Raw genomic sequence first — 24468 nt, forward strand, 5'->3', positions numbered from 1 at the left:
CAGGCAGAAAATTGCAAATGACTGCAGCTGCTGAAGCTTGGACCAGAAGAGTGGACTTTAAGACTGGAAGTTGGAAGCAGAATTTAGCTAGTGATCCAGTTTCACTGATAGGTGTACTCATATGCATGGTGATGTTTGACAGGTTAAACAAATTTTTCTTCTGTTTATTTGACTGAAAATAGTTAAAGGGGAACTCCAGGAATTCAACCACTTTGTAAAATGTCCTGACTTACAGTACTTCGGGTTAAGACCAACAGGGTGAATGCACCCCATTGACTTTTCTCTTTTATTTACAATTCATAGTTTTACTGAGTGTCGGGAGTACAAGTACAGCTCTCACTGAGCTGAAGAAGACGTGATTACGAAACGCATATGGGCATGTCTATGCAGCTGTCTAGTATCCGAATGTCAGGGCTGGTTATCCCGGGTCTCATCGTCCTCTGCCTGTTAGCCTGCAAAACTCCAGTGAGAGAGCAGTGAGAAATAACTAATCGTGGCTGGATACCTTTTAATGCAAGAGTTGTGTGTTTACAATGTAAGCAGATTTTATTGCGTGTGGAGTGTGAGTTTTAAAAATAAACAGGTTTACACTATGGATTTTTTCCCTGTTTGTTTTTTTTACGATTATGGGGATAAACTACCTGAGTGGCAAGTGGAATCCTGGTGTGAGTAAAGTTCTTGGTTGGATATTCCTCTGACGGGCGGATGATTGCACTGTAGGAACAACTCACAGTGAAACATTTACAACGCCTGAAATTAAGCCCTTAGGGGTAAGTGCATAAGCAAAAGGGGGGTCACACGGAGCACGAGGTCTTCTTTACATGCATGGCGTGGTGTGCATTCTCTCTGAGGATTTTTCTATCAACCTAAGGGCTTTTGGAGTACTACACTCTTGTTTATGAACTTTATTCTAATCCTTCGGACTTTTTATGAATTTTTTAATTGCACTTAAGTTTAGTGTAAATATGTTTTTGACACACACTTATTTCTAGAGCACTGTTAATACGTGAGTACTATTCATAACGTAGTTTGAGACTGTATTTGTGCATATTTTTATATTTGATCTTGATTTATAAGAGCAGCTGTTTGTGTGGATAAAGTATATGTCTTTTTTGCACGCTGGGATCGGTATTACAATTTTATGGTGCTACTGATAATTTCCACAGCTCTCTCTGTACTCTTGGAAGTATAGCATTTGCGGTATTCCCAGTACTCAGTAAAATTGTATATTGTGAATTATAGAGAAAAGTCCCCATCAGTGGCGTAACTAGAACCTTCATGGCCCGATGCAAGAAACCATGAAGGGCCCCCCTGAACCCCAGCCAGGGCCCTTCCCTCCGAGGCCGGCGGTGGAACTCCAGGGCGTGGTCACAGGTATGACCTTTGTGAGCCCTGTAGTTCCACCATTGATATCAGTAGTTTTTTGTAATTTTTTTTTACATTTTTAGGTGCCCCATTGGGGGACTGTCCCTAGGCAGGATGGGGTCCCCGTCCCCAGAAGAGATGAGGTCCTTTTCTCCAGGGCAGGTGAAGTTACTGCCCCCAGGTGAGAAGGGGTCCCTGTCCCCAGGAAAGGTGGGGGTCCCTGTCCCCACGTGAGAAGGGGTCCCTGTCCCCAGGGGGAGATGGAGGGGGTATGTAATAATGTGTAGGGGATGGGGTCCTCTCACTCACCATGACCAAGCTGTAGGCCACGTACTTATCCATGTTGGCTTGGGCTCCATCCAGTGTGCTGGACGGGAGATCAGCATATCTCGCAGAAAGACCTTTTATCATCTGTGTATGATGGGGAGGAGGGGGGCTGGCGGACAAGCCTGCAGTGTCCTCCGGGGGGCTCTCATAGGGCTTCACTGCATCTGTGTGCTTAAAGTTTGTTTACACGGGAGAAGTATGCAGTGCAGTGTGGGCCGGACTCGGGGGGGGGCGGGACTCTGGCTGGGGAGAACAGACATCGGACTGAGCGGCAATGCATGGAGCAGGAGAGGGGTACTCTGAGGAGCTGGCCGAGGACACAGGTCATGTGGGGAATGCACAACTAAAGAGCAGCCAGTGCGATAGTCGAGCATGGAGCTCTGCTAGTCACCCTCCACCTCCAGCCACCCGTGTGCATGGTGCACTGGTACCCCTAGCTGCTTATGCTGCTGCTGGCCATATGTAGAGGGGGCTGCATGGGCCCCCTGCATCACAGGGCCCAGTTGCAGTCGCGACTGCTGCATCCCCTATAGTTACGCCCCTGGTCCCCATGATGGTATGCACCTCATTGCACTTATTCTTTAGTAATCCAGCACTTATTAAAAAGTGGTTGAATTTCTGGAGTTCAGCTGTAAGACTGACAGCTGGAAGCAGAATTTAGCAGGTTATCTAGTTACACTGATAGATGTACTCATATACATCATATACAGTGCCTTGCAAAAGTATTCACCCCCCTTGCCATTTTTTGTGTTTTGTTGCCTCACAACCTAGAATTAACATGGATTGTTTGAGGATTTTCATAATTTCTCCTTGCAAAATTGCTCCAGCTCCTTCAAGTTGGATGGTTTGCGCTTGTGAACAGCAATCTTTAAGTCACTTTAACCACTCAAGTTGCTTTAGCAGTGCTTGGGGTCATTGTCCTGCTGGAAGGTGAACCTCCTAGCCTCAAATCACATCCCTGTATCACAGTCCCGACTGCTGAAAAACATCCCCACAGCATGATGTTGCATGATGTTGCCACCACCATGTTTCACTGCGGGGATGTTTTTCTTTGGGTGATGTGATGTGTTGGGTTTGTGCCAGACATACAGTTTTCTAAAATGTTAAATTTTAGTCTCATCAGACCAAACCACCTTCCTCTATACATTTTGGGACTCTCCCACATGCCTTTTTGCAACTCTTATTGATGTCCTATGCACAGATACTCCAGTCTCTGCCGTGGAACTCTGCAGCTCCTCCAGGGTTAACTTAGGTCTCTGTGCTGCCTCTATGATCAATGCCCTCCTTGCCGGGTTCGTGAGCTTTAATGTGCGGCCGTTTCTTGGCAGGTTTGCTGTTGTGCCATCCTAAGGATCATCAGAGATTTGGATTTTTTTTATAACCTAACCCTGACTTGTACTTCTCAACAACATTGTCCCTTACTTGTTTGGAGAGTTCCTTGGTCTTCATGGCAGTGTTTGGTTAGTGGTGCCTCTTGTTTAGGTGCTGCAGCCTCTGGGGCCTTTCAAAAAGGTGTGTATATGTAATGACAGATCATGTGACACTTAGATTGCACACAGGTGGACATCATTTCACTAATTATGTGACTTCTGAAGGTAATTGGTTGCACCAGAGCTTTTTATGGACTTCATAACAAATGTGGGTAAATACATACACACATGCCAACTATTAGTTTTTTATTTTTGAAAAATAGTTTTATGCATACATTTCTAATTTTACTTCACCAACTTAGACTATTATGTTCTATTCCATCACATATAATTCAGATTAAAAAAAAAACATTGAAATAAAGGATGTAATATAACAAAATAGGTAAAAAGCCAAGGGGGTGAATACTTTTGCAAGGCACTGTACATAATATATTAGCAAACCTTATATACTAAATGATTAATTATTTAATGCAAACTAAAGACCATGATTCCAGGCTTGTACGAAACTATAGTATTGAATTTCTGCAGGCAAAGCGACATCCTTTGTATTCTAAGTATGGGAAATGCAAAATCTCCACCACTTTGTGATATGGTTTCACAGTTAATCATCACATGATGAAAGGAAAGCATATTTTGAATTACAATAGCATACATCTTCATTTTTTTTCTTGGTACATAGCTAATGACTGCTCTTTCATTGATTTGGATACACAAATGACTGGTTTCCTCTTTCTGCTACAAACACAGTACAGAGTTCTTGTTTGGAAGTGTCAACTTCAATTGTTACTTTTTTGGGGGGAAATCTCATCGTATGCTTTTATTGCGGCATTAGAAAAAAACAGTTTTATTTTGTCAAATACTTTATTGTATCTAAATTCCCACTGAAAGCCTGAGTTTTTGTTTAAAAGCTCTGCATAATGTGATAAAAAAGCAACAATATGTGGAGTAAATTTTGTAAATATCAGTTTTTGAGAACTTTTTTTCTGCTGACAGGTGGTCCCGTGTCAGATATTTTTTTCTTGTCTTGCATTCAACTCTCTTTTTCCTGAATCTTTTAAACATGACTTTCATACCAGAGTCATGTTCTCAAATCAGTAAAGTATTTAATATAACAATCTATGGGGTTGACTTACTAAAGGCAAAAAGGCTATTCACTTTGCAAGGTAGTTTTCCACATAGCTTAGTGAATGAGGTGAAATTTTATTTTGCAAAGAACACCCAATTATGTGGCAAAACAAAAAAAACGATGGGAGTGCGGACCGCACCCAGATGACACCCGCAGAGAGGTGACACCTTCGCGACCTGAGGGTGGCTTCTGAAGGCAAGGCTTTTTTCAGCCAAAACATGGTGGGACAGAGTTCCGTGCTTGCCCAGTGTTTTTCCTCCCCTCACTGCTGCTGCAGCTGCCCCGAGAGTGATAGTATGTAAGGAATGGGGGGGGGGGGGCAGAGAGGGTGGCCAGTAACATGATCACTCAGTGCTGGTGTCTGTCAGGGCGGCATCCATCCAGATCCACTCCAGTCAGCAGTTGTCATAAATCAGATGTGACCAGAACTGCGTGTACTGCAGAGAGTGAACCAAACATATGTAGGTGAAAAAGTAAGTCATTTATTAAGATATGTGAATACAAATATAAATGCACCACCAATGAACTGGTGTGATAAGGGACCAATGGCATTGCTGGTTTCTCTCAGGGCCCCAGGCCCAGGGGGTTGTCTTCCATCCGGTCATGATGTTGCCGTGACAGTGACCCACAGTATCTTGCAATCTTCCCCATGGGGCCGTCAGCAGGTCAGTTCCAAACATTTTAATCAATCATCAATGTCAATAATGCCATTGTCTGCTGTCCCCAGGGACAGATCCCATCCATAGATCCCAGTACTGGATTGGGATCTGTCCCTGAGCACAGCAGACAATGCTAAGGATGCATGTGTGAGGCTTTCAAATATTAACACCTAAAAAAAAGTCCACAACAGAGTCCTTATGCAAGGAGGAGAGGAGACCCCCAGGGCTGAGAACAGTCAGAGCTGTGTGTTATCCTCTGAGTTTTTCATTGGGGCTTTTTGTGTGTACTGGTCGGAGAAGAGTTTGACGGACCATCTTCACCAGGGGTCTTCTTGACTGGGATAGTCCAAACTGCACTATTTGACCTTTCCTTTGAGAGGGTCAAATTATGATGGTAAGAGGCAGTGTGATTGGGTGAAGGTGATGGGTTTCTTGTGCGGCACTCTATTCTCTGAACTGCCCTTCAATATTTGAGCAATCCTTAAAAGGACTCTGTTGTGGACTTTTTTAGATGGTAAAGCGTTCCCCTGCAAAATAATAGTATAATGTGCTAATATGCATCGAATACTAGCACATTATGAAATACTTACCTTAGAATGAAGCCCTCTTGCTGCACCCCTGAGAGGGCTTCCATCTTCATCCGGTTTTCCTTCCTCGTTTGCGGACTGCTGTGAAGGTCTGGCGCAGTATGTGGGGGGTGACACTATGTTTTACCGCACCAGGTGACACCAACTCTAGTGATGCCACTGGTAGCCCCACAGTTTGAGAACCTCTTATGCAGGTGTTTATACATCTTGTTCAATGTGCAACTTACACAGATCCTTATTCTACTATATCAATTTAATCACAAAGCTGCACATATTACATTCACAATAAATTATTTGTTTTCCGATATTTTATACATTTATATGTTTATAGATGTATGTGATCACTGCTTGTTGATTTGTATAGACATAAATTTAACAAAATGGCCAGTTTTTTTTATTTTTTAAAGATCTATAAAGGTTTTTTTTTTTTTTGGTCCACTATTTTAATTTACCCCCTTAATAACAGACACTTTCACCCCTTCCTTCCCAGGGCATTTTTAAGTTTTTCCAGCGCTGTCACAATTGAAAAGTCATGCAACACTGTATCCAGATAAAAAATGTTTTTTTTTTTGGAGAGATAGAGCTTTCTTTTGGTGGTATTTAATTGCCACTTTTTTATTATTATAAGTAAATGAAAAAAAATACTGAAAATTTTGAGAACACATTTTTCTTAGTTTATAATATAAAATTTTGCCAAAACATATTCTGATACATTTCTTTGGTAATATTAACCCAAATTCATGTATATTATTTAGTCTGTGTGAAAGTTATAGAGTCTACAGACTATGGTATACATACATATATATATATATATATATATATATATATATATATATATATATATCATATATATTTGAAAATTGATCAGTCCTGATTTGCTGACTACCTACAGTATCTCATTTCTTGAGGCCCTAAAATGCCAGGACAGTACAAATACCCCCCAAATGAACCCTTTTTAGAAAGTAGGCCAAGGTATTCAGTAAGATACATTTACACCTGCAGGGCTGTAAATATGCAGTACATCGGCCAGACAAGATATGGTTAAAAAGCCCCACTCAGTTATTTTTTCTCTTCTTTAATTCACTATTATTTTTTTTAAAAACATGTTTTTTCCAACACAACAAAATAGCTTTGCGTGCATAAAACATAGAGAGGGAGATCATAGTTCTCTGTGCCTTTCAGGGCGCCAACTCCTCCACCAGCCCAAGCAAACATGTCGCGACTGTGACAGGAATTGGCACCGAGAGCACTGTCTGTATAGCGTGTGTTACCCCTTTCCAGAAATCCTTTATCGGCTGGCACTGCCAAAATACGTGGTCAAAGTCAGCATGATTATCTGCGCAGCGCCAGCATACTGCTGTACCTGTACCATATATCGTATAATACACCCTCTATGTATAATTGAATTAGTCTGTCTCTGGCTGACACCAGTGTCTTGAATGGATAATCCCACATATCATCCCAACCCCCCCCCCCCTTTATAGACTGCAGGGGGGACACGCCTAGCTCCAGAGCGTCAAAACCAAACTGAGTGAGGAAGGCGTGTCTCAACTGGCCCATATTACTGGATCAGGGATTGCACCAAAGTGTGGCAGTCTGGGATTAAACCCGAGGGGGGTGTCTTGTGACCAGCTCCCCACTTCGGTTTTCATCAAAATCTGTGCCTTGTCCCATGCGCGCACTGTTGCTCGCATTGAGGCAGTCAAAGATGAGGAGGTTTGTGGGCCCCTATATACTAAGTAGGACAAGCTCTCATACGATCCCAGAAGGGCTGCTTCTAGTACCGTTGCCGAATCCCCATCATCCCTTGTCAACCAGCGCCGAGCAATCACCATCTGCCCTGCTATAAAATATTTGAAAAGGTCCGGGAGCGCCAATCCACCCTGACCCCAGGGCTCCTGTAAGGTACGAAGACTTATTCTGGGGTGTCCGTCGGCCCATTAAAAGGAGCTAAATAGACTATTCGTCCTCCTAAAAAAAGAACAGGGAATCCAAATTGGCACGTTCTGTAGGAAGTATAGAAAAACCGGCAGAATTTTCATTTTAAGTAGGTTAACCCTACCAATCAGGGACAGTGGCAGATGTCTCCATGCCTCCAGTTGCAATTTGACCCTGGCCAGCAATGGAAGAAGGTTTAAGGACATAAAGTCACCAACTTGGGGTGATATAGGTATACCCAAATACTTAAACTCCTCCACCCATGCGATGGGTACCCTGTTGGTTGCCAGAGCCTGGGCATCCACGTCAATAGCCATCACAGTGGACTTCTCCCAGTTAACTCGGAGTCCGGAGAATGTGGCAAACTTGTCAAGCACTCCGAACACCGCCTCCAAGGATGGCCCTGCATCTTGTAGAAAGAGAAGCATGTTGTCTGCGTAAAGTGCAATGCATTCCCGGATGCCCCCTACCTCAAAGGCTTCCATATCTGGTGGCCTTCGCAGAGCTATAGCCAAGGGCTCTATTGCTAGAGCAAATAAGGATGGGGATAGCGGGCACCCTTGACGCCTGCCCCTACCCACTGGAAACTGTGAGGAAACCGAGGTGCCTATCTTTATGGCCGCTTGGGGTTTACTATAGAGTAGAGAAATCCAAGTCATGAAAACTTCTCCAAAGCCCATGTGTCAGAACTGCCAACATATACTGCCAGTCCACAGAATCAAAGGCTTTGGCCATGTCGAGGGACACTACCACCCTAGTCCCCGCTCTGTCATGGTCAATCTACAAGTGAGCAAATAGTCTGCGCAGGTTAGTTCGATTTTTCTAGTTCCACCCTGTTCAATCTGTAAGTGAGCAAACAGTCTACGAAGGTTAGTGTCAGTAGATTTTTGTGGTATGAAGCCCATCTGATCTATGTCTACCAGAGTGGTAATAACTTGGGAGAGTCTGGTAGCCAGCACCTTCGTTAAGATTTTTAGATCCTGATTCAACAATGCTATGGGTCTATAGCATGAGCAGGACAATGAGTTCTTACCCGGCTTCGGCAGAAGAATCACCTGCACTTCAGCTAATGAGTCAGGGAGGCACTTGTGTTTAACACAGTAGCAAAACAGGGCTTTTAAGTCTAGGAACCAGGTCCTCCATATGTAGCCTATACCATTCAATACCGAAACCGTCAGGTTCGGGAGATTTGTGAGGGGGGAAAGCCCTGATGGCCGCTTCAATTTCTTTTTTGGTTATATCAGCCTCCAAAATGTCCCTATCCGTCTCAGACAGCACCGGGATCTCCAGGGACGTCAACGGCACATCTAATTCTTGAGAGTCATAGACCGGAATAGGAGCATACAAAGCCTTGTAGTACTCCACAAACGTGTCCATGATATCAGTTGGGTTTGTAAGATTATCTCCCCTATCATTCTTAATACAGGGTAGGTTGGTTTGTATTTTCTGTTCTGCCACCAACATTGCCAACAGCTTGCCCTTTTTATCCCCTTGTTCAAAAATGGATTCTGCAGATTTTGCCCTAGATGTATGTGTCAGGTCAGCGAAATGAAGTGCAAGCGTGCGCCTTGCCTCTAGTAGCTCCTCAAATGTGACGTCAGACTGATTGTTGGGGTGAGCCAGTGCACAGACCCTCTCCCTTTCCTGCAGCTCCTGCTCTTTCTTATTATGTGACCTGAGTGCCTACTTAATAGCTGAAATGTAGTGGCCACGCATACAGGCCTTGAATGCATCCCATACCATTGTGGGGTCAGCAGACCCTATATTATCAGTCCAATAGTTATTAAAATGTTGCGCCACCTGGGAGGATACCTCTTCTACCTCCAACCAACCCAGGTTTACCTCTTTGCCCCCCCCTAAAAGCCTAAGGGGGAACAATGTGTACCGATAGTGGCGTGTGATCTGAGATGCCCCCTGCTAAATAGTTGGCTTCACCTGCCAACTGCAACATTGATGCATTGGCGAATGCCAAATCAATCCTCGAAGAGGATCTATGCGTTTTGGACAGATGAGAATAACTTCTAGTGGTGGGATTTTTGCAACGCCACAGTTCTGTTAGGGAGGCCGTAACTGCCCATGCAGAAAGGTCGGTTGATGCCACCCTAGATATATTAGAGGAATCCAGAGCATCGGAGAGTATGGCATTAAAGTCCCCTGCTATAAGAAGCAGAAGATGCATGTAGGGTGCCAATTTACCTAGGAGATCGTACAGATCTTGTACGATCTCCTAGGTAAATTGGCACCCTTTATCAGCAACGACAATCAGAAACCTGCCTCCCGGATCTGAGATGACATGATGTATGGTGCAGGGTACCGCTCTACTAATTAGAATTGACACACCCCTGGAATAGGTGGAGTACGTTGCATGTATCACCCTCTGTAACCAAGCTCTACGTAGGGCCAGCACCCTGCTCCCATCCAGATGTGTCTCCTGCAGAAACACCACATGTGGGGTGATCGTTTTAAAAAATTGGAACATTAAGACTCGACGAAACTTGTCCTTCAGGCCTCGGATATTCCAAGATACCACATTAAACATGGATCCTGCCATTGTCACCTGTTAACTTGACAAACATTAAACAGCACACCTGCATTGAAAGAGGGAAATACAGTTGGTTATGCATTTCATGCGTGCAACATATCATAGGAATAACAAAAAGACTGACGTGGAGGGCTGCACTTACTAAGTAGACTAACCCTTGAACCCCATAAACACCCTGCTGCTGTGTAGAAAACCAAAACAACAGGTACACGCAGCTTTTACCCAAACCTTGTCCAAAAAAGTCCTGAAGGGCATGACCGTAAATAAGGTCAAATGGACCAATGTACCAAAAAAGAAACCCAGAAACAAAAAGTGTAAAAAAAAAGTCTAACTTTTGTATACATAATGTGCGTATCCATAGAGTCCCGACGCCTTGTTATATGACCCGTCACTCACCCACGTGGATAGCCCGGTAGGCTGTGCCCCTCCTCAGCTCCCAGGATTGGTAGTTGTCCCAGCGCAATGGAGGTCCATATGGTGCAACAAGGGTCATACTGGAGTGCCTACATGGAACATAGGTGTGAAGGAGGAGTATAGCAGACTCCCAATTCCCCCCCCCCCCCCCCCCCACCCTGAACTAGAGAGACCAAAACATCATCAACATTAAATGCAGAGGCGGTATCTTGTGGTACTCAATCCAGAACAGGAACAACAATACTCTTGGAGTGAAACCGAAAAGAAACCACAACCGTCAGGGCTGCAGCCAGATAAGTAGACCAAAAATTATCTCAAAGATTGTAGCCAGGTTTCTGCCTCTGCAGGAGATTCAAAAAAATTTACCGAGCTCCAATGCTGAACCTGCAGGCGACTAGGGTAGAGCATGGAGTATTTCATATCCCGTTCCCGTAGCCATCTTCTGATGTCAGTGAAGGTCTTGCGCCGTCTCTGTAGGTCTGCCGAGAAGTCAGGATAAAGATGCACCACCGTATTCTCAAAGGGCAGGGTTTGATGCTTCCGAGCCTCCTGGAGGATTCGGTCCCGGTCCCTATAATTAAGGAATCTTACAAGGAAGGGCCTCGGTGGGGCCCTAGGGGTACACCGGCCAGTTGGGACTCTGTGAGCCCTTTCCACCATGTACGTTGGAGGTACCTCAGTCAGATTAAGAAGTGTCTTAAAGAAAGCCTCTGCAAATTCTGCTGGGTGATCCCCCTTCGCCCCCTCCGGGAGGCCCAGGACCCTGACATTATTCCTCCGAAGGCGTTTTTCTGCGTCATCAGATTTAGCCACTAGCGTTTGAACAGTACCCTGCAAAGTATGAATGGCGTCATCATGGCGGGCAGTAATGTCCTCCGCGGCAGAGATTCGCGACTCGGTTTCAGAAAGTCTGCCCCTAAATTTGTCTAGGTCCACTCTGATGAGATTGCATTCCTCCGCTAGGTGATCAATGCGGACCAGCAATGAGGTTCTGCTTTGTTCAATGGCCGCAAGAATAACAGTGGTATCATTTGCTTGTGGAGTCGCCGGCAAGGGAGGATCAGCCGACGGCGGCGCTGCCTGCTCCATGTCCACCAACAGTGCCTTAAACTGATTCAGAATGTCACTGGGGCAAGGCGTAGGCTGTGGTGGTGCCTTCTTAGTTGCAGATTTTCTTTTTGAGGGCATGAGCAAGCAGACTGATAGTGTTCAGGGTGAAATTCAGAGCAATAGAGTGTCCCCCTTTAAGAGTCCACAGCAGCAGAGAAGCACAATAGCAGACAGGGATGACAGGGACCTGTAGCTGGCCAACTCCTCACCCACCCCAGCTGCTGCCTGATGGGACAGGTGTTCTGCCCCCAGATTCAGCACTCACCTCCCCTCCTAGCAGGTATGATGGCACCGCAGGCCGCGAAATGGCAGCGATTTGCAGAGGTGTGCGGCCAGCCGCGGATGGTCTGATCCAGGCTTATTTTCGGTCAACCCCCCCCAGCAGCTCCTCCACAGATGCCGCCTCCGTTGTGCCGGCACAAAAACGATCCCTCCTCCCGCCATCGTTGCCTCAGAGGCTTCGTTTTCAGAAAGAGTTAAAGGATAAGTTCACTTTTTGGAATGTGTTAAATATTCCACCTGTATTTAGGGTGAAACATGTAATATGTTCTAGTAGCTGCAGCCTTTCCCTCTCTCTTCCCCCTCCTTGTGACAGCAAACAGGGCACTTTCCTTCTGTGCCCGTTGTCACTATTTGGAAATAATGTGGTTCTGCGGGACTCTGTCAACACACCAACATCATTCCTTCACAGTTTCCTTTGAATTCACGAACTACAACTACCATTAGCCATTGCAGCTGACAGCTTGTAGTTCTAAATGGATTGTGAGGTCGCTGATGAGTGGCCTCATGGTTCATCTACAACAGCCCTGCAGCTTATAAATAGCCCAAATGGAGGTACAGGCTGAAAGCTGCAGGCAGTGGCGGCTCTTCTATTTGGGGTGCAAGTACACCGCCCCTCTAATCCATGCGCCCAGCCCCTAATCTATATGCAGGGCACCGTACGCATGGATTTCAATAGGGGTTTTTTTAAGCACAGGATTAAAGCCTGATGCTCTAATTCAGGTGTTTCAAACTGGTGGCCCTCCAGCTGTTGTGAAACTACAAGTCCCATCATGCCTCTGCCTGTTGGAGTAATGCTTGTAACTGTCAGCCTTGCAATGCCTCATGGGACTTGTAGTTTCGCAACAGCTGCAGGGCCACAAGTTTGAGACCCCTGCTCTAATTGGCTTTAAAAAAGAGTGGGCTCAGTGAGCCGAGCACTGTGCCCCAAGCCCACCCAGTTGTGTGATGATAGTGAATTAATATTCGCTATTATCTACCTGATTCTCCTCCTGGCCAATCAGGAAGTGAGTCCTGAGGCCTGATTGGCTAGGGCGTCTTAGGACTTCTGGCCATTCGGGTCTCAGGAGGACCCACTTCCTATTTGGCTAGGAGGAGAAGCAATGGCCCTGGCTCTTCCCTGGATCAAGGAGCAGCATCGTCATTGGCCTCCTAAGATAAGGCCACTGATCGCCTACCATCTTTCCGTCTCCCGTGGGGTGGGGTCACTGATCGGTGCCATCCTTCTTCCACAGGGGGGCACTGATCTCCGCTGCCTGCCTCCTGTGGGGGGGCTGATTTGTTTGCTGCCCCCCCAATATTAAGCACCAGCCACCACTGGCTGCAGGGCTTGTCTATAGCAGTCTGACACTGCACCTGTGATCCACTGATGCAATGCTTTTTAGGCTCTCTAGGGAAAACATAATAAATGCACAATTTTTCTCCTGCAGATTATGTACATTTATTACTTTATCCCAAACAGTGAATGTATCCTTTAAATTATTGGTTTTAGTTCCACTTTAATATTTACCATAATATAAGAACAGTTATAGCTAGCCAAGTATGTTTAGCCTGCACCGTTCTATTACACTAGTACCACTTCTAGAAATTGAATATTTCTTTAATAGCTTAGACAGAAAATGACTGACAGGTCTTCAGACTTGCTTTGTAGAAATGTACGGTATGATGATGACTACATACTCATGATTTTTAGATTTAATGGATGCTCAATTTTGTGTTCAAATACTTTTCACTTTCTAATCTTGGTGACATGTACATGGGTTCTAATTTATCTTGTTCAATTTATATGCAATATATGTTTAAATCAAGCTAAAATTGTGTAATGCAGTCATTTTGCAATTAGTTGTATGCAGGCACAAAAATGAAAATGTTGTTTTGCATTTATTGTAATTTTGTGTAATAAGTAAATGTAATATAATACAGAATCAATGGGCAGTTTTCTTCTCCTCTGAAATTGTGCCACTCTCAACCTATGCTTATATGACCATTCCAAACGTAGAGCTTCATCTCTGCTGTGATCAAAGATAGGACATCTGGTCCATAATTATATTGTAGAATGACTGGGATGGCCAATTGATTGGTACAGTTAGGCATAATCATAGTTCTTCAATTATAAAATGATCAATTTCAAAGATCTGATATTTGTGTAGTAGCATACTAATGAGTTAATTTTTCCAATCATTATGTTCAAATAAATGACAGAAAAGCACTATTTGACTGTTCTCAGAACACCATCGTGCCCTATTATATCAGGCATGGATTATGCATGTTTATATTCCTTGTTTATTCAGGTGCTGTTTGATGAGCATGAGTGCAAATAACCAATAACGACGTCTGTTAATTTTATTTATCAAGAAAACGGAGATTTGACTTTAAACCCACAATCACATTGTGCCTATAACTCCATCATTGAGGGAACATGCTGTTATGTTAGCAATGAGAACAAAGTATACAAATGTAAATGGTGTATAGAAAAAGATGCAAGAAAGAGATGACATTTGTGTATTTAAATATGGTTAACTGCTAAATCACATCAGTTTGGCAGTGACTCATGTTTTCATCTAGCTTTAGCTAAAGTAGTATTAGATCCCAGACACAGGTTTCCCGCATCGCATTCTGGTGTGAACTTACCCTTAGTCCAGCACACCTCCCCAGTATCTGGTTTAAAAAAAAATATATGATTTTCCTGTTATGTTGTCGTTTTTCATCAAAATTTCATGGCAGATGACACCTGAGCTTCACTTATTTCATTTGTAATTAGTAAAAATGAATGGGATCATAGACGCAACTCCTTAGCTCTAATAAATACATACTCCTCACTCAAAAATCTGTGGTTTGAATAGGCCGTGACCCTTTATTATAGGTATAATAATTAACAAATCAATGTATTATCAATAAGTAAACTATTACCTTAATTTCAATTAATTAAGCGTTACTCATATCTTAGTATTTAAATATGACATCACAATAACTATAGCTCAACTATAGAAGCTTGAGCTACTACTTTAAAATCAAACATACATCCCCCTTTTTTTAAATAACCATTATTAATATAACTTATTTTTGTCTGCCATGATCTCATAGGTGGTGGGGGGGGGGGGGGGGCATTTTATTCCCCACCTCTTACTTTTAAACCAGTGCAAAACATAGCACTAAATATTACTGTTACCTACATTAGACATTGCATTTTTAGCAAAATGTTAAAAACACACTTTTATTTAAAAATACATTTAAAAAATGGGAGACAGCCTTTCAGCCTTACCACCTTAGCTACAGTGGATATAAAAAGTCTACACACACCTGTTAAAATGTCAGGTTTCTGTAATGTAAAAAAAAATGAGACAAAGGTAAATAATTTCAGAACATTTTTCACCCTTAATGTGACCTATAAATTGTACAACTCAATTAAAAAAAAAAAAACTGAAATCTTTTAGGAGGGGGAAGTAAAAAAAAAAAAAAAAAAAAAAGGATGTGGTTGCATAAGTGTGCACACCCTCTTGACACTGGGGATGTAGCTGTGTTCAGAATTAAGCAATCACATTCAAACTCATGTTAAATAGGAGTCAGTACACACCTTTCATCATTTGCCTCTGATTAACTCTCAATAAAGTTCAGCTGTTCTAGTAGGTCTTTCCTGACATTTTCTTTGTTGCATTTTACAGCAAAAGCCATTGTCCGCAGAAAGCTTCCACAGCATCAGAGGGATTTCATTGTTAAAATGTATCAGTCAGGGGAAGGGTACACAAGAATTTCCAAGGCATTAGATATACCATGGAACACAGTGAAGACAGTCATCAAGTAGAGAAAATATGGCACAACTGTGACATTACAAAGAACTGGATATCCCTCCAGAATTTATGAAAAGACGAGTAGAAAACTGGTCAGGAAGGTTGCCAAGAGGCCTACGGAAATATTAAAGGAGCTGCAGGAATATCTGGCAAGTACTGGCTGTGTGGTACATGTGACAGCAATCTCCCATATTCTTCATGTTTGGGCAATGGGGTAAAGTGGCAAGGCAGAAGCCTTTTCTTTCCAAGAAAAACATCCAAGCCCAGATACATTTTGGAAAAACACATCTGAAGTTTCCCAAAAGCATGTGGGAAAATGTGTTATGGTCTGATGAAACCAAGGTTGAACTTTTTGGCCATATTTCCAAAAGATATGTTTGGCACAAAAACAACACTGCACATCGCCAAAAGAACACCATACCCACCGTGAAGCATGGTGGTGGCATCATCATGCTTTGGGGCTGTTTTTGTGCAGGTGGAATAGGAGCCTTAGTCAAGGTAGAGGAATTATGAGCACTTCCAAATACCAGTCAATATTAGCACAAAACCTTCAGACTTCTGCTAGAAAGCTGAACATGAAGAGGAACTTTATCTTTCAGCATGACAACAACCCAAAGCATACATCCAAGTCAACAAAGGAATAGCTTCACCAGAAGAAGATTAAAGTTTTGGAATAGTTCAGCCAGAGCTCAGGCCTGAATCCGATTGAAAATCTCTGGGGTAATCTGAAGAGGGCTGTGCACAGGACATGTCCTCATAATCTGACAGATTTTGAGTGTTTTTGCAAAGAACAGTGAGCAAAGATTGCAGTCAAGATGTGCCATACCAAAAAGAGTGCTGTAAGAAAAACAAAAGGTGCTTCAACAAAGTATTAGTTTAAGAGTGTGCACACTTATTCAACCGTATTATTTACATTTTTTATTTTTTACTTACCTCCACCTAAAAGATTTTATTTTTTTGTTCAACTGAGTTATACAGTTTATAGGTTACATTAAATGTGGAAAAAGTTCTGAAATTATTTAACTTTCACAACCCTTCCCAATCTCTGCAAACTATTGAACGAATTTACAGCTGTCTTGGGCCTCCGGGTAAACAACTCTAAATCCCATGCTCTAAACATTTCTCCTAATCCAGAAACAGTTACAGCATTGAAAAGCTCTTTCGAGTTTGAGTGGAGCGACGCCTCTATTAAGTACTTGGGGATCACTCTCACAGCCAAAATATAATGCTTATACTTGTCGAACTTCCCTCCCATGTACCAGAAGCTAGAGTCTGACCTGAAAAACTGGACTAAGGGGGAGCTATCCTGGCTAGGTAGAATACACTCCATACAAATGAACGCTCCTCCCCAGACTGCTTTACCTATACAGATCCCTCCCAATCAACATAAGGAAAGATAATTTGTAATCTTTCCAAAGCAAAGTCACTAAATTCATCTGGGGGGGTTCAGGCCACAGGATATGACAAAAAAACTCTATTCCAACCTAGAGAATGAGTGGGGGTTGAGTCTACCATGCCAATTGTGGTATTTTATGATATGTGTACACCAGACTTGAAAAACCTGACTGGGTTGAAATAAAGGTACAGGCAGGCCCACCTACACCTTAGATTACCTCCTATGGGTCCCAAGGATTGCCCCCCAGTATTATCACCCATCCTATCACAAATCCTGACTCTCTGGGACAAAATGACATCTGAGACCTTGTTGACCTCTGAATGTTGGCCCCTCACACATATCTTTCACAATCCAGACTTTATCCCTGGTCAAGACAATAAATCCTTTAAATGGTGCTTGGACAAGGGTTGTATCGCATTGGCCATTTCTTTACTCCCTTTGGACCAATTTCCCAGAGCTTCTGTGCTCAGAAGCTTGAAATCCTGACCTCGGAACAATACAGAGTTCAACAACTACAGCATTTACTCTATAAGATCTAGAAGGGGAAATCTACCCTTCCCAGATTCATACCTTATGAACTATGGTGTGGACAGTTGCTTGCTCACTCGTCTTGCAAATCACCTTATATGTTGGCTTGGGAAAATTACCTCCAAATTCAATAGGATTTAGAGAGGTGGCAGACCTCCTTTTCTAGATCCTTCAAGTGGATTAGGAACATCTCCTTAATCAAATCTAGCCTTAAAGTAATGACCAGATAGTACTAGCTGGCTACCATTTTTCCCACAGCAAACGCTCAGTGTTATCATGGTTGCCAGCTCGTAGGCTCCATGGCCCACATTTGGTGGAAGTGTCCCAGAATTAGGTCGTTCTGGAAAAGGATGTTTGCCTTGATCCAAAAAGTGACAAGCTACAAGCTCCCAAAAACCCCAGCTATCGCTTTCCTGAATTTAAACTTTCCAAAGACTTCCAAAGCGAACCGCAAATGGATCCATTTTATGCTACTAGCTACTAGCTACAAGCTGACCAAAGCTTGGAAACAACCCCAGGTCTCCTTCTTAGCAACCAAATGTAAGATTTAGTCGATTATGTCCCAGGAGAAGTTGGTTAGCATCTTAACGATACAGTCTCGTCATTTGAAACGATCTGGGAACCTTGGGCCCTGCACGTGGACATCTCTTTCATAACTAAAATCCAGGTCTAACAAATAATTGCTATCATTTAGCTAATACCTCCCTCCAAGTTGATTGGCTCTTTCTCTGCTTTCTCTTGCTTCTCATGATCAACTTTTCTCCTCTTTTATCTAATTTTTCTCCTGCACTATAGTCCATCCTAACATAAAAAGTGAATCCTCGGGTTTGTTACCTAAATGAAAGTATGACGAGCAGTCCTTTTCACTAGACTCGAACGTTTGGTTCCAATGCTTTTCTACCCTCCACAAGGCTCATTCCTTCTTCATGGATTGTTGGGGTAGACCTCTAGGCACAGTAAGTTCCCATATGGGGTGGCGGGAGTGCTTTCCCCAAAGATCCCGCTACACTAACCAAAATGCGAGAGGGCTTGCCATGGTTTACGATGCCAAATCATGGTTGATTGTTGTCCTCTTCTTTGACATCTGGTTTTACATGTAATCACAATGGTTTTTCATTGCTTCACTGGAAATAGTATATTTCATGTTTTTGTATTAAATGAATAAAAATATTTGAAATAAATTATTTATCTTTGTCTCATTTTATTACATCACAGAAACTTGACATTTTAACAGGGGTTTGTAGACCTTTTATATCCACAGTAGCCCCATAGTTTGAGAATAATTCCTTCAGGTGTTTGTCTTGTACTATGTGCAACCAATGCAGTTCCTTAATCATCCATGAAAATTAAAGTGGAGGGCCACCCTGAAAAAAAAAAATACATAAAAAATTAGACAAAAATCAGAAAAAAAAATGATTTTTTTTTTTAACTTACCAGAAATGCCTGTTGCTAGGCACATCATCCTAATCTGCCTCTTCCTCCTCCGCGGAGATCTTCTAGTTTTCTCTCCTCCTTGCTGCGTCTTCTGGGTAATGGGTCGCGCTGTGTTCTGGGAACTTTGTGTCCCAGAACACAGCGTGCCCCATTCACAAAGCGCTGCTCCACTGCCTGTTTCCCTTAGCCAAAATGGCGGCGCCGGGACCCGAGATCGAGGGACGGGTCAGCCCTCGGGCGGCCGACATCGCGGGCGCCCTGGACAGGTAAGTGAGCTTATTAAAAGTCAGCAGCTACAGTGTTTGCAGCTGCTGACTTTAAAAAAAAAATTTAAACCGCCCCTCCTCTTTAAATCCCTAAACTGTACATGTGATTAAAAGAAAAAATGATGGTGCTGCGCTTCCAGAAAAATGGAACCTTACAAGAAAACGCTAGAGAGCTAATTATTCAGATAGAGATATATCAGATGGTATGTATTCAAACTAGTATGGTAGAGGAGAACTCTTCTCCCGGTGTGAAAATTATTCTATCGAAGGTGCTTGCAGCAGTGTGTACACAATGATAACTGTCACAATACAGGGTGCAACTTATATCTCTATGACATAATAATAGTGCTAAGTGCAATAGTACATATAAAACCACATACAGTGGTCTGACTATAAATCAGACTTATACGGCAAAAAATGCTGAGTGCATCACAGCAAAACCAAAGTGACTGAAATATAAACAGTTACTGACTAAGTAGGCGCAAACTAGTGACGATGATAAAGTGCAAAAAATGCAAGCAAAGTGCTAAGTGTAACACAAAATATTAATAAAAAAACACATACAATAATCGAACTATAGATCAAAACTCTATAAACAGAAAGTGCTGAGTGCAAAAAATAGCAAAACAATTGGACTATATCCAGCTGTTAATGACGTGAACACAGTGCCGTGATGATGTCACATAAACATATAAAGTGATCCTGTGCTGAAAAATGCCTCAGAGGCTCTTCCTCCACATAGGTGATTCCACGCATAAGTGTGCACACTGGGTAATTACCTTCCTGCTATATAAAATATAGCGTATATGCAGCCTCCTCTTAGATATACCAGGAGTCCCAGGGAAGGGGGTGGAAGGGGGGGGCCTCAGGGGGGTCACTCTCAGATCTCCGTCAAAATATACTCCATCAAGATGTTCCAATATAGCTCAGAGAATAAATATAAGAGCAACCATAGTGTAGCATGTATTTAAAATTCACTACTTTATTAAAAGGTTAGAATTACTCACAAACGAAATGGGGTAAATAGACAGCAAAACAATTCAAATCGACCGCTCTGGTGCGAGCGTCACTTCCGGTCTCCGTATCCTACGCGTTACGTCACTTCTGGTGACTTCAACTGGGATAGAGGAGCATAGAACAGGAAGTGCAGTATAAAGGAGGACTGGGCGGGGATGAACCACCCTACAATCAAATGCTGACGCCCTTTAATGGAGTGTCAGCAGGATATACATACTTGAAAACACACAAGGCATTATACATAGCCACTGGTTACATATTCGCTATACAACCAACAGCGGTGGACAGCTGTGGCATACTATGATGTAATGAATGTGCCATAACACACTATGTTAAAACAAATTTGTTAACCATAGCCATTATCTCGGGGGCAAAATATAAGTGTCTCCTATTATGGCGGTGGCCATTTTAGTGGAGGTTATGCAACTAAATGATGTATACTTGTCTCCTCTCATTGAGGCGGCCATTTATTTGGTTATCTACCGGCCGTATTAGTGTATTAGTCTCCATAACCTGTGTAGTCTGACCACAGACTGAAAGAGGGGAAAGAAAATTAATTCTATAGAGAGAAATCGACCAAACGATTTTATTATAATAGTGGATGTTAGTTGTGCTACTTGTATTTTAAAACCATTAAAATTACACTCAGTAAAATATAAAAAAAATATATAAAAAACTATATATAAAAATATATATATAAAAAAATTGTTTATAAAAGAGGGGAAAATAAAAAATTTATTTTTCTTATAATTTTAATTTCTTATTGCTTCTTGTACTTAGGATCTATATCATGGATCTCGGAAGTGACGTTTGCATTACAATAAAGAATATACATATTCCATGGAAGAGAGGCAATTAAAATATATTATCTTATCTTATTCAAGATCTCTGGAGAGGGGGGAAGGGAAAAATGATCTAATTAGGGGAGGGCCTTTTTAAAAAAAATCACTGATAAAGCAGTTCAGATCGAATTCTACATTTAACCCCTAGGGGTAAAATGTATCCAGAGAAAATATCCACTTGGATTCGATCTGACTCAATGTTCTCACCTTATGCCCACCTCTCCAGTGCTTGACATAAGGTACAATCCCCCAAAATTTAAGAGCACGGGGATCCTTTTTATGGTGTGTCGCGAAGTGTTTTGAAACACTGTTCTTGTCAAAGCCCTTAATGATGTTCTGCACGTGTTCCTTAATTCTAACCCTCAATGGTCTTTTTGTGCGGCCTACATATTGTAGGCCGCAACTACATTCAAGCACATACACGGCTCCTTGTGTGTTGCAGCCAATAAAGTCCTCAACCTCATAAGTGTTGCCTGTGCTAGTGGCTGTGAACTGGAAGATCTTCTCCGGCTTACTGGTTCTTGTGCAAGCGAAACAATGCTTGCAGGGTTAAAAACCCTTACCCGAAAAGAAAGTATAATTCTTCTTAGGTGGATCTGGGATGCTCTTAAATAGTCTATCCCTCAAAGTAGGGGCACGTCTATATATGAATTTTGGTATCTTAGGCAAAACATTCTGTAGATCTTTATCGTTTAATAGAATGTGCCAGTGTTTTTTAATGATTTTTTCTATGCTCTTATATTGGACATTATAGTCCAAAATAATGGCCCCTTCATTAAAACGTTTGCTTGTTTCTTCTTGTCTGGTCTTATCTTTTACCAAATATTGACGATTCATGTCTTCTACTTCCAACATTTTATCCTCAATAAAAGCCTTTTCGTAGCCTTTGTCTTGGAATCTTTGACCCATCAGTCTGGCTTGTTCTCGGAATTCCTCCTGCTTACTGCAGTTCCTCCGCAGTCTCATGAACTGACCCTTTGGAATATTGTAAATCCAGTTATGATGATGGCAGCTGGTCACCGGGAGATAGTTGTTCCTGTCTACATTCTTAAAGAAAGTTTCCGTATGAAGTTTCCCCTCTTCTTGTGAGATCAGTTTTTGTTATACCAGAAATAGTTGTTCTTTAGACAGAAGTCCAAACACTTGACCAGGTATTTTCTTTGAGCACAGATCAAATTAGAATGTTTTCTAAGACCCCATTTGACTGCTTCACAAGCCTCATAGTGAGGGATAATAGTATACAATGAGGCTACATCAGCTGTAGCTAGAATATATGGACCTTCATTCGAGCATTCTTCCAGAATTTGTAAAATGTGTTTAGTATCTCTCAGGTAAGCTTTAGTATTTTTCACCACCGGTTGGAGAAAATTGTCAATATACGCACCAGCTGCCATCATCAGAACTGGATTTACAATATTCCAAAGGGTCAGTTCATGAGACTGCGGAGGAACTGCAGTAAGCAGGAGAAATTCCGAGAACAAGCCAGACTGATGGGTCAAAGATTCCAAGACAAAGGCTACGAAAAGGCTTTTATTGAGGATAAAATATTGGAAGTAGAAGACATGAATCGTCAAGATTTGGTAAAAGATAAGACCAGACGAGAAGAAACAAGCAAACGTTTTAATGAAGGGGCCATTATTTTGGACTATAATGTCCAATATAAGAGCATAGAAAAAATCATTAAAAAACACTGGCACATTCTATTAAACGATAAAGATCTACAGAATGTTTTACCTAAGATACCAAAATTCATATATAGACGCGCCCCTACTTTGAAGGATAGACTAGTTAAGAGCATCCCAGATCCACCTAAGAAGAATTATACTTTCTTTCGGGTAAGGGTTTTTACCCCTGCAAGCGTTGTTTCACTTGCACAAGAACCAGTAAGCCGGAGAAGATCTTCCAGTTCACAGCCACTAGCACAGGCAACACTTATGAGGTTGAGGACTTTATTGGCTGCAACACACAAGGAGCCATGTATGTGCTTGAATGTAGTTGCGGCCTACAATATGTAGGCCGCACAAAAAGACCGCTGAGGGTTAGAATTAAGGAATACGTGCAGAACATCATTAAGGGCTTTGACAAGCACAGTGTTTCAAAACACTTCGCGACACACCATAAAAAGGATCCCCGTGATCTGAAATTTTGGGGGATTGTACCTTATGTCAAGCACTGGAGAGGTGGGCATAAGGTGAGAACATTGAGTCAGATCGAATCCAAGTGGATATTTTCTCTGGATTCATTTTACTCCAAGGGGTTAAATGTAGAATTCGATCTGAACTGCTTTATCAGTGATTTTTTTAAAAATGCCCTCCCCTAATTAGATCATTTTTCCCTTCCCCCCTCTCCAGAGATCTTGAATAAGATAAGATAATAATATTTTAATTGCCTCTCTTCCTTGGAATATGTATATTCTTTATTGTAATGCAAACGTCACTTCCGAGATCCATGATATAGATCCTAAGTACAAGAAGCAATAAGAAATTAAAATTATAAGAAAATTTTTTATTTTTTTTCCCCCTCTTTTATAAACACATTTTTTATATATATATTTTTATATATAGGTTTTTATATATATTTTTTATATTTTACTGAGTGTAATTTTAATGGTTTTAAAATACAAGTAGCGCAACTAACATCCACTATTATAATAAAATCGTTTGGTCGATTTCTCTCTATAGAATTAATTTTCTTTCCCCTCTTTCAGTCTGTGGTCAGACTACACAGGTTATGGAGACTAATACACTAATACGGCCGGTAGATAACCAAATAAATGGCCGCCTCAATGAAAGGAGACAAGTATACATCATTTAGCTGCATAACCTCCAATAAAATGGCCGCCGCCATAATAGGAGACACTTATATTTCGCCCCCGAGATAATGGCTATGGTTAACAAATTCGTTTTAACATAGTGTGTTATGGCACATTCATTACATCATAGTATGCCACAGCTGTCCACTGCTGTTGGTTGTATAGCGAATATGTAACCAGTGGCTATGTATAATGCCTTGTGTGTTTTCAAGTATGTATATCCTGCTGACGCTCCATTAAGGGGCGTCAGCGTTTGATTGTGGGGCGGTTCGTCCCCGCCCAGTCCTCCTTTATACTGAACTTCCTGTTCTATGCTCCTCTATCCCAGTTGAAGTCACCAGAAGTGACGTAACGGAAGTAACGCTCGCACCAGAGCGGTTGATTTGAATTGTCTTGCTGTCTATTTACCCCATTTCATTTGTGAGTAATTTTAACCTTTTAATAAAGTAGTGAATTTTAAATACATGCTACACTATGGTTGCTCTTATATGTATTCTCTGAGCTATATTGGAACATCTTGATGGAGTATATTTTGACGGAGATCTGAGAGTGACCCCCTGAGGCCCCCCTTCCACCCCCTTCCCTGGGACTCCTGGTATATCTAAGAG

Source organism: Lithobates pipiens, unplaced genomic scaffold (assembly GCF_037356315.1).
Source record: "Lithobates pipiens isolate NorthernLeopardFrog02 unplaced genomic scaffold, aLitPip1_a1.2 Scaffold_16, whole genome shotgun sequence".
Taxonomy (NCBI): domain Eukaryota; kingdom Metazoa; phylum Chordata; class Amphibia; order Anura; family Ranidae; genus Lithobates; species Lithobates pipiens.